This window comes from Nesoenas mayeri (genome assembly GCF_963082525.1).
Source record: "Nesoenas mayeri genome assembly, chromosome: 1".
Taxonomy (NCBI): domain Eukaryota; kingdom Metazoa; phylum Chordata; class Aves; order Columbiformes; family Columbidae; genus Nesoenas; species Nesoenas mayeri.
The window spans coordinates 61,530,472-61,546,022 of record NC_137541.1 but is presented as its reverse complement, the minus strand read 5'-3'; positions in this window follow the sequence as shown (position 1 = coordinate 61,546,022).

The following is a 15,551-nucleotide window of genomic DNA, read 5'->3' as shown; positions in this document are numbered from 1 at the left end:
TAAGTGGGAGAGACTCAGGCCAGATCTCAGCCTCCATCTACAGCCCAGGATTATGATCTGAAGCATAATATTTCTTTATGAGCAAATTATCACCAAGACTTCAATGCGCTGTTGGCCTCTTAAAAAAATCTAAGTGTTTAGTATTTTTATTTCTTTCTACTTTGCAGTTTATGGCTCCCATAAATCAGGTGACAGGCTGTGGCACAGAGGGCTGATCCAATCTGCAAGAAGAAGGAGAGGAGCAGGAGAACGGAGCACAGGCTGAGTCCTTAACCAGGGGACCTCTGCTCCCTCCTGTGAGCATCCCCTTGGGGGAGGCAGGATGCTGCCCAACGGAGGCGATGCTAACACCATGCCAAGGCTTTCTTCGACACTGAGGAGAAAAAAACCTTATTTCTATTATGCCACACCATCTACTTGTAAAACATGAGAACAGCTTCTCTTTCTCACTGGAGTGAGAACAGTAATAAATCCATTAACATTCACAAAACATTCAATTGGTACAGAAATCAGAGCTGTAGGGGGAACGGACACAAGCAAAGCACTAACCCGCTGCACTGGCAAACCAGCCCATGCATTTGAAAAAAATCAAATCTGACCCAACGTATCGCTGATCTAGAAGTGTTATCTTGTAGCAAAAGAAGGATGCTGCCATGGCTATAAGACTACTTCAGAGTCAGTTTTTGTGCTGAGCTCCCAAGTCTTGCAAGTCAAAAACTAAATTTTCAAGGACATTTAATCACGTGGAGATGCATTGAAGGCTGTGCTATGAAGCACCCCAGCAAGCGACTCATCAGGGAAACCTCATCCCTACATCTCCATGCTTCCCAGTACTACTAAAAAAGTCTGTCCTGTAACGAGTCTACTCCATGTCAGGGAAACAGGACCCATAGCCTTTCCTTTCCCCTGCCCCTTGCCATCCATCTTGTGCACTTGGAGTCTAAATATTTCAGGCCAGTCACTTTCCGACGTGCACATGTTTAACACCTTGCCAAGCGGGCCACCGTCTTCACAAACACTTTAAGTGTCAAAAGACAAATAACATATAATATTCCAAGGACTTTAGGGATTTGGGTTTGCAGAGTTATTTGCTGATGGTGGTTTCATTGCTAGCTTTGTTCATTGATAAGAACTGGTCTTTCTCCCTAAACGTTCAATGCTGGTTTGCTTGGGGAGACATCGGTACAAGTACTTCATCTTCCATGGCTAGAAGGACAGCAGTGCAGGCAGCTTGCTGCTGTTTCAAGGGAAAGACTGTGCAGGACAGGGTAAGAGGACTTCTGCAAGGACAAGCCGTGACATTCCTGCCTCTGGTTCACAGAAACCCAAGAGGTGACATAACTTCGTGCAGCAACCTTCCCTTGAACACTCCCATATTCCCAATCCTTCCTTTGGCATTTCCAAAGCAGAGGAAACCACCACCAGGCATTTGAAGTCCCGCAGACATTTTGCATACCAAGGCAAAAGGTGATGCCAATTGTTGCCTTGCTTTTGAAAGGCTGCCTGCAGCCTGGCATCCACCACTGGTCCTCCACTCGGTGAGGAAGAATTTAGCTGCTACAAAAGACTGTATAAGAGGCAGGTGTTGCTGCCATTCTCAGCAGGCACCCACCTTCTTGGTGGGCACCAGCAGCTCTGGGCTGTGCACCCAGACTGCTGCAAAAGCTGCAAGAGCGCTACTGACTGGGTAGCTGAGTGCCACAAGGACAACGGCGTGGAGGCATTTCATTTTACATATCTTTTACTGACATCTAAAAGCACGTGAGAGTCTCAACCCATGCTGTAACCTGCACACAAGGTTGTGAGAAAGGTAAAGGGAGGAAGTTAATTGAGCATGGATAAATCCACCTAATAACAGAGGCAGAGCTGGTGAGAGTCTGCTGGTGGGCCTGGCCAGAGACTGTGGCACATGCCTCAGGCCCAGCCCCTCGTTGGGTACCTGGCCCTGCCATCTGGTTCAGCCCCTTGCCTACTGGGACCATTTGCCACTGCAAGCCGCTCTGCGATGGGGGAAACAGTCCAATTGCCACCCAACGCTGAGGAAAAAGAGGAGCACGTGGTCCAAAGCGCAGCCCTTGTGCATGGCCTCAGAAAGTGCTTGGGAACCTCTAATTCATGTGAAGAGCAGGCTGGATTTGGGGACAATGGGAACAATGGTGATTTTGGTCCCTTCCAAGAGTTCACAATGCAATCTACAAAAGGAAGGAGGGGAGGCAGGCTTGGAGGGATCCCAAATAGCACGACCCCTTCCTGGAGCTCTTGGCCAGTGCCCTTACGAAGGACATGGTCACTGTTTCTCCTGTTTGGCAATGCTTGAAAGAAGGACATGCAGGTATCCATGAGAATCCCAGTGCAGAGTTCCCCTCTGTAGGCAGCAGTGGGGCTCCCAGGACGGTGCCAAGAAGGATGCAGGAATCAGTCCCTGCCTCGAACCCCCACCAAGGTGACAGCCAGGGAGAAACCCCCTGACAAGCTGCCCCACATAAAACAATACAAACAGGCAGCTGGCCACACCAAGGTAACAGAGATCTGACCATTGACATCAAACCGTACAAGTTATTCCAATAAAACTGAGATTAGATGATAAGCAGCAAGCAGTAAGAGCAGGAGGACATCCATCCATCCATCCATCCGTCTGGGTGCTCGCAGTCATCAGTACAGGACTCAGCATGACAACTGGAGCTGTTCTGTAGCACTAAGGACTCTCAGTGGAGGAGCGCAGGTGAGGCAGAGCCCTGGCAAGAGGCTCAGCCCCACAGCTGGGGCTGTCACTGAAAGTAATGGGATTAGCAAAGAGAAGAGAAAGCTTCCAGGCTGGCAAGGAAAAGACAAAGCACATCAGACATTCAGGCCATGCTTTTAGCAAGTTTCGAGCATTAAAGAATCTCTTCAACAATAATGAGAATCTAGTATTTAAAAATATAAATTAAAAAAAAAAAACAAAAGACAGAAAAAAAGGCTAGGAAGAACCTGCCCTCTCCCCCAGGAAAATGTGCACAATACAGAGCAATTCCCAAACACAGACACCAGTCTCATCTTCTTGAAACACGGCTGTAAAGCTAACAACTGTTGCACTGTTAAAGTGTCAGATAAACCAGACGAAAGTGCCAGCGAGACTCCTTGAGCTTCAATATACTCTGGGATCACTTGGACACATTGGGTTTTAGTCTGGAGTTATCAAGATCTGGGAGTGCTAAGGTCAGAGGTAAACATCATCAGGGGTTGCTCTGCCCTCCTCCAGGAACTACAGCCGGTTTGTTTGGACAGCAGGACAGGCAGGAGGCAACAGCACCCGCTTCAGAAAGCCACCTGCTCTCCTACAAAAGACTCCAGGGAAATGCAAAATCCACTACATGGCTCCGAAAAAATCACACAACTGCTTTCAGTGCTGACAACGTGTGTCTTGTTTCCAGTCTCACGTTTTGCTCGTTTTTCCCTCCAGACAGCAAGTTGCCCCACAGCTTGTCCCCAGGTGGGTGCCAGTAGCCCGGAGCCCCTTTAAACAACCATGTCCACCTCTCCCCGCCACCCAGCAGAGGAGCACATTAAGACAAAAAGACAACAAAAAAAATGGTGAATTAAAGCTTAGGGAAAATGCAGGGAGGCAGGATGTCATTACCAGAGCTGGAATTTGGCCTGGGTGCCATGGAGATGAAACGCAGCAGATGGCTAAGGTGTACACGGGAAGCACACGTGCAGCACCTGACCATAGATTTAAGACCAATTAATACGACAAAAGAGGAAACTTGACAAGGAAGCCAGAGACCTACAAAATGAATAAGTGAACCATGAAAAGGGAAGGCTCTCCCACCCAGAGAAAAAAAAAGGAGCAAAAAAAAAAAGCCGCAGAGTGTACAATACCTACAGAGCTGTGAATAAACTGAAGCTGGAACAGATGGAGACAGAAACAAACCACCGTGTGTATTAGTTGGCTACCAAGTAAAAGAGCCACTGTGGGGAAAGGGCTTCCCTGCAATTCAAGGCGAGAACAATAGGCACCGGTTCTGCATCACCCCCTTCCCGAAGTGCTCAATGTCCTTCCTATGGCTTAATTTAAGGCTCACAAGCTGCAGCACTCTCAGATATAAGATCCTAACAAATGATCAGGAAAGCATATTCTTTTAAATAATAAACCACGTTGTTCTAATTAAAAGAACCCAGGCACTACATAGCAGAGACAGGAGCCTGCCCTGGCAGCCCATCACAGGGGAACCGACCCCGACTTTGTAGCCTTGCCTTGGACCTGATATGAAATGGGATTGGGAACAAGAAATGAGGGCTTTCCGATGGATGTCGACAGCCCTGAGGTAACCGTGGTCTCAGCGCACTGGTTAAACACAGGATAAACCCCAGTGCTACCTCGAAGGCACACAGGTGACCTTTATCTTTGCAGGCCAGGGCCCCAGAGCAGCTTTGCACACAAATGTTTCCATTGAATTTTATCTGATCTCCTGTGAACTGAAGCCCTGGCCAGGTCAGAGATGGGAAAACAAGGAAGGAGACAAGCCAACACACCATGGGAATGGGAGCAGGGAGGGGTGAGCATGGTGCAATTAAGCACAACATGAGCAACGGCTCACTTCAAGGACGTTTAAAATCCCCGCTGCAAAGAAGAGGAGGCAAGCGCCCCAAGGAGCACTGGGTGCTGGCTTCCCAAGAGCCACCCTAGTCCTGACCTGAGGGCAGCAGCAGCACCCCGACATCCACAGCAGCAGCACCCCATCACCCACGGCAGCAGCCCACTTCTCAGGTCAGGCCAGCAGGAGCAGGCACTCAGCTTTCCCTCCAGATCTGCAAACACAGGGCTGTCCCGCCACTGTATCTGTGCTGTAAATCCCAAAGATAAACAAGCCCAGCTCTGCAGACAACCTTTATCACCCACTTTAAAGACAGTCTGCTTGGGGCTAAGCCCCCTGAAAAGCACCCCCCATGGCAAGCTCAGCCTGGAAGCGACAAGTTTTTCACAGCTCTGAGTCCTGCCTTGAAGCCGGCTGGCCAGAACTTTGCTGACTTCAAAGCAAGAGGGTTTTTGTAGAGTCATGCAGCCCCTGAAAACTCTGTCCCCAAAAGCCCTTCCTTCTGTCCGTGGTCTGAGCAGACCCCAGACCATTGCTGGTTTGCATGGCAGCAGGCGTGCTCGTGCACCGGCTGCTCTGCTCCTTGCAGCTCTAAGGAGACACCAGCACATTTCCCCACCGCCACAATGACTTTATAAAACAATGCCAGCTGAGAGGCAGCACCTGCAATGAGCCCAAGTAGAGGCATAAGCTATAAAAAAACCTCCTTTCCCCACCTCCACCCCCACTTGATTCCCTTTGTGGCTTTAAGCAAATCACATAACTTTTCCTCTTTAGTTTCTGCACCTGGGAGAGTAATATTTACCTACCCCAGAAGAGTGTTGAGAGGATTAGTTAATGTTTGCCCAGCATTTTAAAGGAGAAAATATCCTGCATTAATTCCTAGCTGCTGAAAAGACTGATACGCACAACTTTCATTAGCCCCAACAGAAGACTTTTTGCTCAAGCTGGGCTTTACTGCTTCAGAAAAGTAGAAGCAAGATAATGTGTGATATTAACATTTCAAAAATACCTGCAGCACGTGCTGTAAAACCTCTTCTGCCTCCTTCCCAGCCTGTGCTGTGGAGGTGAACCTGCACCTGTTAAACATTACAGCAGCCCAAACGCAACATGGGGTTGGGTTGCAGGCCCCCACAGCAGAGAGCTGGCCTCACCTGTGAGATGTCCTCTCATGGATGAAAAGCAGCTGTTGCACCACCTTCTGTTCAGATTTATCAGCTCTTATTTGAAGATGGGAGCCAATGCAGGTGTTCAGCTGTCGGCTTTAGGTGGGATCTGTGCAGCGCCGCGTCTGTTGGCAGATGTGCGAAGGGGATGTGTCAGGCGAGTGGGCATCCCCTGTGCTCAGGTCATGTCCCCTACAACCAGGTACTGGGCAGAAAGAAAAAGTAAATAGATGAGAACTGGGCTCTGGCTGAGCACGCAGGAGTCTCAGCGTGCTTTACAACCCAGGACACCCACACCACTAGAGAAAATACATCATTGCTGCACATCTCACAAACCAATGCACCCTCTGCTCAGGCCCTCTGTATTCCTAGCGTGGCACCAGCACAGTGTCCTTGTTCCCTCCCCACACGCTGGGCATCTTTTTTTGGAGGGCAAGGACAGCAAGGTGCCACCTCTGTGTGGTGTTGCACCCCCAGGCTCATTTATCTCAGCTGTTTCCCACCACAGCTCACCCCAACACTGGTCTCCCACATGTGAGAGGTGCCCACGCCTCCACTCATGGGGGCTCCACTCTCATGAACAGCACATGGAAATGCCAGCAGCTCTTATAATAGAATGATAGAATAGTTTGGGTTGGAAGGGACCATCACAGGTCATCTAGTCCAACCCCCTGCCATGAACATCTTCAACTAGATAGGTTGCTGAGAGCCCCGTCCAGCCCAGCCTGGAATGTCTCCAGGGATGGGGCATCTACCACCTCTTTGGGCAAACTGTGCCAGTGTTTCACCACCCTCATTGTAAAGCATTTCTTCCTCGTGTCTAGCCTGAATCTTCCCTCTTTTAATTTAAAACCATTACCCCTTGTCCTATCACAACAGGCTCTGCTAAAAAATTTGTCCCCATCTTTCTCATAGGCCCCTTTTCAGTATTGAAAGGCCTCAATAAGGTCTCCCTGGAGCCTTCTCTCCTCCAGGCTGAACAACCCCAACTCTCCCAGCCTGTCCTCACAGCAGAGCTGTTCCAGCCCTCTGACCATTTCTGTGGCTCCTCTGGCCCCTCTCCAACAGGTCCATGTCTCTCCTGTGCTGAGGGCTCCAGAGCTGGACACAGGATTCCAGGGGGGTTCTTGCCAGAGCAGACCCTTGTGGGCTCCCAGGACAGAACAAGCAGAGGAAGGGGCCTGGCTTTGGACCATGGTGTCTGGGGCTTGCCGGGGTAAGCAAGCTGCAGGCACTGAGCTCTCACCTCCAGCGAACACCGTGGCTGTGGTGAATGCACCTCTGTATGCCTGTCATCAAAAGCAGCACATCAAGGCTGAGCCGCCCAGCAGTGAGAAGGGGAATGGGGGGCTCACAGAGCCAGCCAGAAAGGGATTTGGTTTTAACTGCTGTTTTACGGCCTGTCAGCAGAAGTCTATGGCTGTACAACAAAGGCAAGGCTGAAGGAAGGTGTTTGAAGATCAGGCCAACCCAGCCCCAGACCTATGAAGGCAAACCACCACCAAAGCAGTCCCCCATTAGCCCCACAGTTTCAAGGAGGGGAAGCATTTTTTGAAGCCCAAGAACAACAGGGTGATTTTTCCCTTTTTATGGTGAAGTGTGTCCATGCAGAGGTGTCCTCACCAGGGAAACTGCTGAACGAGAAGCCCTGGGCCAATAAAGCATCCCTTTGTGCCTTCCAACACCCTGTCGGATGGCACTTCCCAACCTTCATCGCTCTTGCCTGCCGGCAGCACCGGCAAATTTCAGCCCTCAGCAGCAGGTCACCCCGCAAACCCTGATGAGAGACAAGGGCACAGCCACACCAGCGCCAACTGGACCATCGCTCCCCAGGTGCCACAGGATGGCTCGGAGGGCTCAGTTTTTCCTTTCCTTGCTTCTCCCGTCTTGCCCAACTTCCAGGACGGCAGGCAGCAGCCAAGGCACCGCAGACATCTGCTGAGCAAAATCAGAAGCACAGACCGAAACATGACTAATTTCAAACACATCCCTGCCTACGAGTCACTTTGTTTGTGAGCCCAGATCGCTCTCCGCTGCTTTCATACCGGCTTGTTTCAAGGGTGAGTAAGCAGACAGTGGCAGACGTGACTTCTGTGATTCCCAGAGCTTTGAAGTTGCACCATTTCCCTGTGGTTAGCTGACTGCATCAGCCGCCTGTAGTGGCACATTTCGAAGAACTCAGCAGTGATGCCGAGTTGGAGCTCAGCATATTCCATTGACGGTATATCGTGGTGACTCATTAGCTGCCCACCCTCTATTACTCATTGGTTTTATCCCGTCATTTTATTTCAGTATTCTTGACAACTTCCAAGAAGGCCCTTTTGTAGACAGAGGTCAAGGGCAACAAAACCAGCTTCAAGCTGTAACTGAAGCAACTTTCTGTTAAATTTGCAGTGTATGAGTTAAAGTGGAGTTTGTGATGAATATATCCTTGAAGAGTAAACAACACCACTTGAAGAGGCAGAAATGTGGAAAAACTGTCTCAGCTACAATAGTATGAGCATTTCATGTATTTATGCATGTGGATATGATCATACATATGCAAAAGACTAAACATAGAATCATGCATCTATTAGATAAGAAAGTGAAACTTCCTGCGTTTTTGAATGACTCCTTTAAAACAGTTTATTAAATAGATTTTTTTTATATTTAAAAATACAGCTCTTGCACACATTTTGACAGAGAATTGTATGGCTTATTTCCACCCCAGGTTAAACTGCTATGGTATTTTTTTCCTGCTGCTCCAGAGTTCCATGTTTCTCACCTCTGTTTCTGCATTTAACCACTCCTAGTTTGAATGGCTGAATATCAAGAAGAGCCTTTGCATAGCGTGAGCAGCACAGTTTGAAAGCATGTCATATTTTTAGCTACGAAACTTAGGTCAGCATCAGTGCAAATATGAACCTTTTGTCAACTGGAGGCATCACAGCCACTTCCTCAGGAGAAAGTGGTACCACAAACACTGGAGTCTAAGCAAAAGCGCTCGATTGTGATTGTGGGGTTATTCACACAGACCAAGTCAAATTCTACTGTTAATTCCAGTGCCTAAAGTTTAGGGGCTGAGATAAATCGCTCTTTTCCCTTTGAAAGAGGCTGCTTGCATTTATGGCTTGTTTCAGAGTCCAAGGGCCCAGGCTGAGATGAAAGGTGGGGGGCAGAGCGGGGCGATGCCCCAGGTCCAGCACCACAGAGGGCTCGGGCTGAGGCAACCAGGAGAGGAACTGCCAGATTCGGTTCCCAGCAGCACTCAGCCCTCTTGGGTAACCTCAGATGTGTCATTTAGCTTCCCGCTGACTCAGTTCCTCATTCATGCCGTGGAAATAACACCACTTCTTTGTTTCGTAGGAGTTTTGGGCAGATAAATATCTTTTAGCTCACTATCGGAATCCACTCGAGAAGCAAAACTGAAATAGAGATCAGTTACGATCTGAAGAAATGACACAAACGAGGGCTGGGAGGAAGGAACAATACGTACGGTACCAACATGGGGAGCTCTCCAATCTGGGCTGATTTTTCCTATCACCTTAGGATACCTTCGGAGCAAGAGCCTTGGCTCCCCGTACAACGTGGAAAATTCCATGGACCAGACAGTTTCCCCCTAATAGCTGAGGCTCGCTTTGTCAGTGCGGTTTCCCTGCCACACTCGACAAGGCTTGGCATGAGCTGAGAGGCACAGGAGAGGTGCAGATCCCAGTTTATGACCCTGACAGTGCTCCCGCTCCCTGGGAACTCCTTGGGTCCCCTCGGAGGCTCCACGGTGCCTTTGCCTCCTGGTTATGAGGGACGGGCTGTTCCCTCACGGGGGGAGGGACATGAGACACAGCATCTCTCCGACGGGTCTGGTGCACCTCTGCAGCGCCCCCAAAGGCAGGGCACCCCACCTGAGTCCCTGCTGGACGGGCATTCAAACCCCTGGGCCATGCCAGACTTCTGAAACGACATCATGTTTTGCCATGTCAGACATTTGCATGACCCAGATTCTTCTGCCTCCCTGTGAAGCAGGTGCAAGGGCAGGTCCCAGCCCTGTTACTCCGGCAAGATCAGATATTTCTGTGTCTGACACCCAGGGCTGCCTGGGCCAGCGTGCCCCATCGCTCAGCGCTCTGCATCCCCACCCCGTAACACAGATGTGGTAACTACTGCAGAGGGATGTATGGCCGGATGAGATTTTAAGACGAGTGACCAGTGACCTCGCAGCTCCATCCCCATTTTGCTGGAGGTGTGATCTGGCTGATCACAACCCTGCTCCATCCTCAGCACATTTTGGTGGGTGAGCTGGGGAGGGAACAATACTCTTTTTTCACAGAAGACAAAGCTGCAGAAGACACTGATTCCCATGGCAACAAAGGCAGAGAAGAAGTGTCCCAAGATGTGATTTGCTGTCACCATACCCACCTCGTGGCAGATAAGGACAAGCAATAGCTGTGAAAGGAACTGTTTCCATGGGACCCTTCCCAGCGTGCACACGTGGTGACAACCCAACCGTCTGCCACAGCTTTCGGTGCCGAACAGGTCTGAGTGGCAGAGAGCAGCAAAGGCTGCCTGTCTCCATCTCATCCTCTTGTGAGGAACACTGCCCTCCTCGCTCCTCCCGTAGCCTCGCTAACCCCAAACAAGCCAGGCTGCTGCTTGCTAATCCACTTACCCAGGCAATTACACTGGGATAGCAGCTTGCAGACACCACGCTCAACTTCTCAGCTAGACATCATCCTAAGGGGTTTTTTTAATCCATGGAGTGCTACCTTAAGCTGTGTTGAAAGCTCCTCACAGAGCTCACATTTATGCTTTGGTAGCACGTGCTATGTAAGTGCGTTTCCTTCCGACACTTTCATTTATCATACTTCTCCCCTCCCAACCCTGCCCTTTCAGTTCCCTGGGGAAAGTTAGTGAATTTATGCAGGAACAAAGTCACCTTGAGCTTTAATCCACACCCTAGCAGAAGGAATACGTCTGTCGGCAATCACATCCACCCACTCTGCAACTGCATTACAATGCTCACTTTGTTAGCACAGAAAATACTGGCTCCTGTTCCAGTCCTGGAGACGAGCTACCACAAAAGCTAGAGCAAAGAAAACAGACTGGGGACAGAAGAGGGAGGGATCCGGCCCTGCAAATTTGAGAATGAATGGGTAACCTGAGGTGAAACGGTGGAAGCAGGAAGAAGCAAACAGGTCTGACAAACCAAGACCTTGACTTATGATAAACCCTCCAAAGCGACTCCCTTCTCGCTTCCTAAGAAAAGGCAGCTGAGAAACCTGCAGTCAGCGAGGTCACAGAAGACACGCAGAGATCCTTATCCAACTGATAGCAAAACAGCAGCCCAAGCAAGTGACAAAGTACAGCAAACCAGGCGCATAAAACAATCTGGATTTCACCATCTGGGAGCAAAGGTCAGAGTCCCTCTGAAGCAAGGTGGCCCTCAGCTGCTGGGGCCATAGAATCACAGAATAGTTTGGGTTGGAAGGCACCTTCAAAGTCCAAGCCCCCTGCCATGAGCAGGGATGTCTTCAACTCAATCAGGTTGCTCAGAGCCCTGTCCAGCCTGGTCTTGAATGTGGCTCCGTGTTCCCCCAACACTCTCCTCCTTCTCTCAGGGAAACCAGCCCTGACACTACCTGAGCACACAGGGCCAAGGTGGTGATTAAAAAGGGCCTGGGATCTCCAGTATCCCAGAAGAGCATCGCAGAAATGCACAGAGACAAAGCTAAGAAGCAAAAATGCCACCTCCAGCAGAGACCCTGCCAGCCTGCACACACACTCACCTGACATTCCGTAGGTGTGCATGGATTGTGAAATCCCATGTGCTGGCGCAATGCTGACCCACACCTGCTCCTGCGGGCAGGGCTCCCACCTTTGCATCTCTCCTGGCATAACAGCTCCTTTCCATCCACCAGCAGGAAGCATGGCCGCCTCTTGCCATCTGCCCTACATGTTGATGAGCAGTCCTGGGATGAACCTGCTTCTGACGGGAAGAAATGAAACATTAATATTCCCAGAAGGATGAAAGAGTTACAGCAGAGGGTGAGGAGGCTGAAGAAGAGGTGAAGGGACAGTGGAGCCAGTCCTGACGAAACTACCTCCTGGGTACTCCCATCCTTCCGGCGGAACAGCACAGTCAGCTGTTGCCCAACTGCTTTGTCACCCTTGGCACTCACTGCAGGCAAGCGTCAGCTTTTGTCAGCCCAACGTCACTTTTCTCTGCCATGCACCCCAGAGCAGATAAGGGAGTTTCTGGAAACTGGTGTCACCTGACAAACGGGAAAAAGAGTGAGGATGTAGGTAGGTTTCCAGGTGTAGGAGCTCTTGCAGCTAGTGCTGGAACCCAGAAGCCCAGAGAAATCAACCTACCCTGAATCCCCCATAGTTTGTTTACCACATTATAAGGAAAGAAGACTTAAATAGCACATCTGAGTAATCTTATCCTCATCTGCTGTCATTCCACTGGTACACTCCGGATTACGTTGCTTCCTATGCGGCCCACTAGGACATGAGGTGGTGGTGGTTGGATTTCCTATCCTTTGCAACTGGGCAAGAACACCAAAGGACACAGGTTTCACCAAATCACCTACAGGTCCATCAGCTGCCACCTGCTGCTTTAAAACTATGCCAAAACAAGATAAGTTGTCCCGAAAGAGTTTACCTGGGCTTCTGTGATCTCAGCAGAAATCTTCCTTCCCCTGGTAGTAATCTTAAACCTAACAAGAGAGCCACAAAGTCTGCTTTCTGCTCCTGTGCTCCAGGAGTATGTTTTGATTTGCCCATAGCATTTGTTTTCGTAGACGCCTGCACACTGTTGCAGAAGTGGTCAAAGGAGACATTCCAGGAGAACCTTCAGGGATCCAGACATACACGCAGACATAATCACCAGCGCAGCTGAACCAAAGGGTACATTCACAGCTATTGCCAAAATTATTCTTCTCTGCATTATTGCAAAGATTGAACTCTTATTTAGGAAAGGCTTCAGTAGAACCAAGATGCTTTCATGGGCCTGTACATAACACACACACCCCCGATCCAACGCCACAAAATGCTCTAAGAGCTTGTATTTATGGCCTTTAGAGAACGGCAGGCTGTTTACTGAAAGGATTAGATAAGGCTTGACAAAGATGTAGGAAGGTGGGCATGCTGTGCCTTAGAAAACTTTTGCAATACAGAACCCAAAACATCCCTGCAGGCACTTTCAGTTTGAAAACCTAGAAAAGAAGGGGGGAGAAATGGCAAATAGGTGTGACAGAGCACTCTGGCCACCACTGGATAGGGGATAAAATCACACAAGAGTAATCGAACAGCAGTGTGTCCGACACATCCCTGAAAGCTTGTGCTTCTACTGGTGAGATCTCTGTGACTCTCAAAATAGATACTTCTGCCTTTTATCTCAGGAAGAAAACAATAACCCTAAAAACATGCTACTCCTCCTCCCACTTTCCGGCAGAAGGGAAAGCTGCTCTTCTGGGTTTGGTGAGGACAAGAAGATCACATCCTCTCCAGGGCTGCCCAGCACTCAGAGCAAAAGCCCAATTCTTTCCCCTTTGGAGACCACTGTTACAACTGTGGCGGTAACTGTGATAACAGGTGGTGAAACCCTGGCACAGGTTCCCCAGCAAGGTGGTAGATGCCCCATCCCTGGAGACATTCAAGGCTGGGCTGGACAGGGCTCTGAGCAACCCGATCGAGTTGCAGGAGGGATTTGCTCATTGCAGGGGGGTTAGAGGAGCTCTGAAGGTCTCTTCCAACCCAAACTATTCCATGATTGGGTTCTGGAGATGGCAGCCACAGTAGCCGTGTTAGGACTGTTATCACCATTTTCAAATAGATACTCAAGCAAAGCTCTATGCCTTAGAGTACTTCTAGTGTAGGCTGGTAAGCTCTTCGTGAGTAGGAAAAGAAGACAGAAAAGGGTTAAAAAAAATGAACTGTTGCTCTTCTTGAGGAATAGCATCATGGCACCACTAAACTACTTGGAACTGAGGGAGCAGAACACGCAGGCATGGGGGCTTCCTCCAGCAATCGAGTATTGTGCTCAACTCTGAATTTATGGTAAACTATAAAACACAAACACAATTACAAAGTTCCCCACTGTGCCCATTTAAACACAGCTAAGCGTAGGTGTGGATTTGTGTTTAAAGAAACAAGCCACAGGAGAGAAGGCACAGCAGGGCCAGCAGCCACACAGCACATTTAATTTCAAGGGAAGAACACCTGACTTCTACATGCAGATCAACAAATAAATAAATAAAACCAAGTACATGTTCTGGCTTCTTTATTTAAAACCATTAATTACATCATTCTGGGCACCTCTGTTAGGAGACTCTCACAAAGCTTCTCGTGAGACATCAGGAAAGAGCGCCAAACCGCAGCGTGTGGGACACAGTCCCCTTTTGGGCTGGGGTGAGGGTTTGGTTTCAGGGTTAGTCAGAGCTCAAGTCTTCACAGCAGTTAAGAGAAATGCAGCTGTTAGAGCCAGGCCTACAATGAGGAAGAAATAAGCAGGCTTAGCAGAATCATGCTGAGAAGAGCAGAATAAAGCACATGGCAGAATTAGCCCAGATCAAGTCAAAAGAAGTTTATTCATGTGAGATCAGATTAAAACTTTTCTCCATCTGAGCACCTTGAGGAAATTCACAGAACCAAAAATCCAGGACAACGACAACAACAACAACAACCACCCCCTGAAGCCACAGGCACGCTGGGCTAATTGAGGGTGGCCTCACAGCACAGCCGAGCTGCAGGGCAGCTTGTACTTGCAGCACTCACACCACCTCTGACACTTCTCCAGAGGGGACAGAACTGTTTACAGGAAACCATTTGTTACAGGGGCCCTGCCTCTCCTCCCCGCCAAGCCCTGGCCATGTCCCTTTCCCACCCCACCTTTCATCAGAAGCTTATCTAGCACCCGGCCGGGCTGTCCAAAAAGCTCATCCAGGTTGGAATCTGAAACCACGAGATTCCCAGACGCCGTGGCTGGGGCAAACGGTGCCGCCACCAATTTTAGAACTAAATTTCAGGGAGTTTTGATTCTATTTGTACAGGGGCTAATGAGTAGCTTGGGAGGTGAACACTAACCCCAGGGCATAATTCTGAGAACAGGATGATAGATTCGCCGTCTCCTGCTCTAATTATACAGGCAAAAATTGGAATGGGAATGAGAAGAGACAAGAACAGGGTTCAGGTACCTCACCAGCTTAATGGCATCATTTTCCCAAGCACAGAAATTTTTCAGGGGTTAGCAAAAATGCAAGAATTCCTCCACCAAGAAAGAAAGAGACTCTCAAAAGTATAAAACGGAGCAACAGAGTTTCACAGTAAGCAAAACTGTGCACAGAGCTGTCACTGCAGAAGCAGCAATCACCAAGCAACTGTCCAATACAGTAAAACCATAAGGCACTAATAAGGTTCCACCCATTACAATCAACACGACTAAAAATTGACATTCATAATTAAAAAAAAAAAAAAATTAAAAAAATCATTGTGCATTTTAAAAAGGCAACTTTTCCCATTTAAAAGGTTTCAAATTTTCAGCTCCAAGAATTTTCCTGCCCCTCACCCTAGCCATCTAGGGTGACTGACTGACTAGTGACATCACTGACTAGTTAGATGGAGTGTTTGATCACAAGTTCTGCTGGTTGACACGCACCTATTACAATGAAACATCCCAAGGCATAAGCAGAAAACAATCTGTCGAGAAGTTACACGACGATCCCATTAACACCAAACATGAGAGGTGGAGGTGACAGGCAGAGGCGGAGGGGGATGCCATGAGCACCCTCCAGTCCCCACCTGGAAACCCACGGCTGAGAGCAGCCACGTC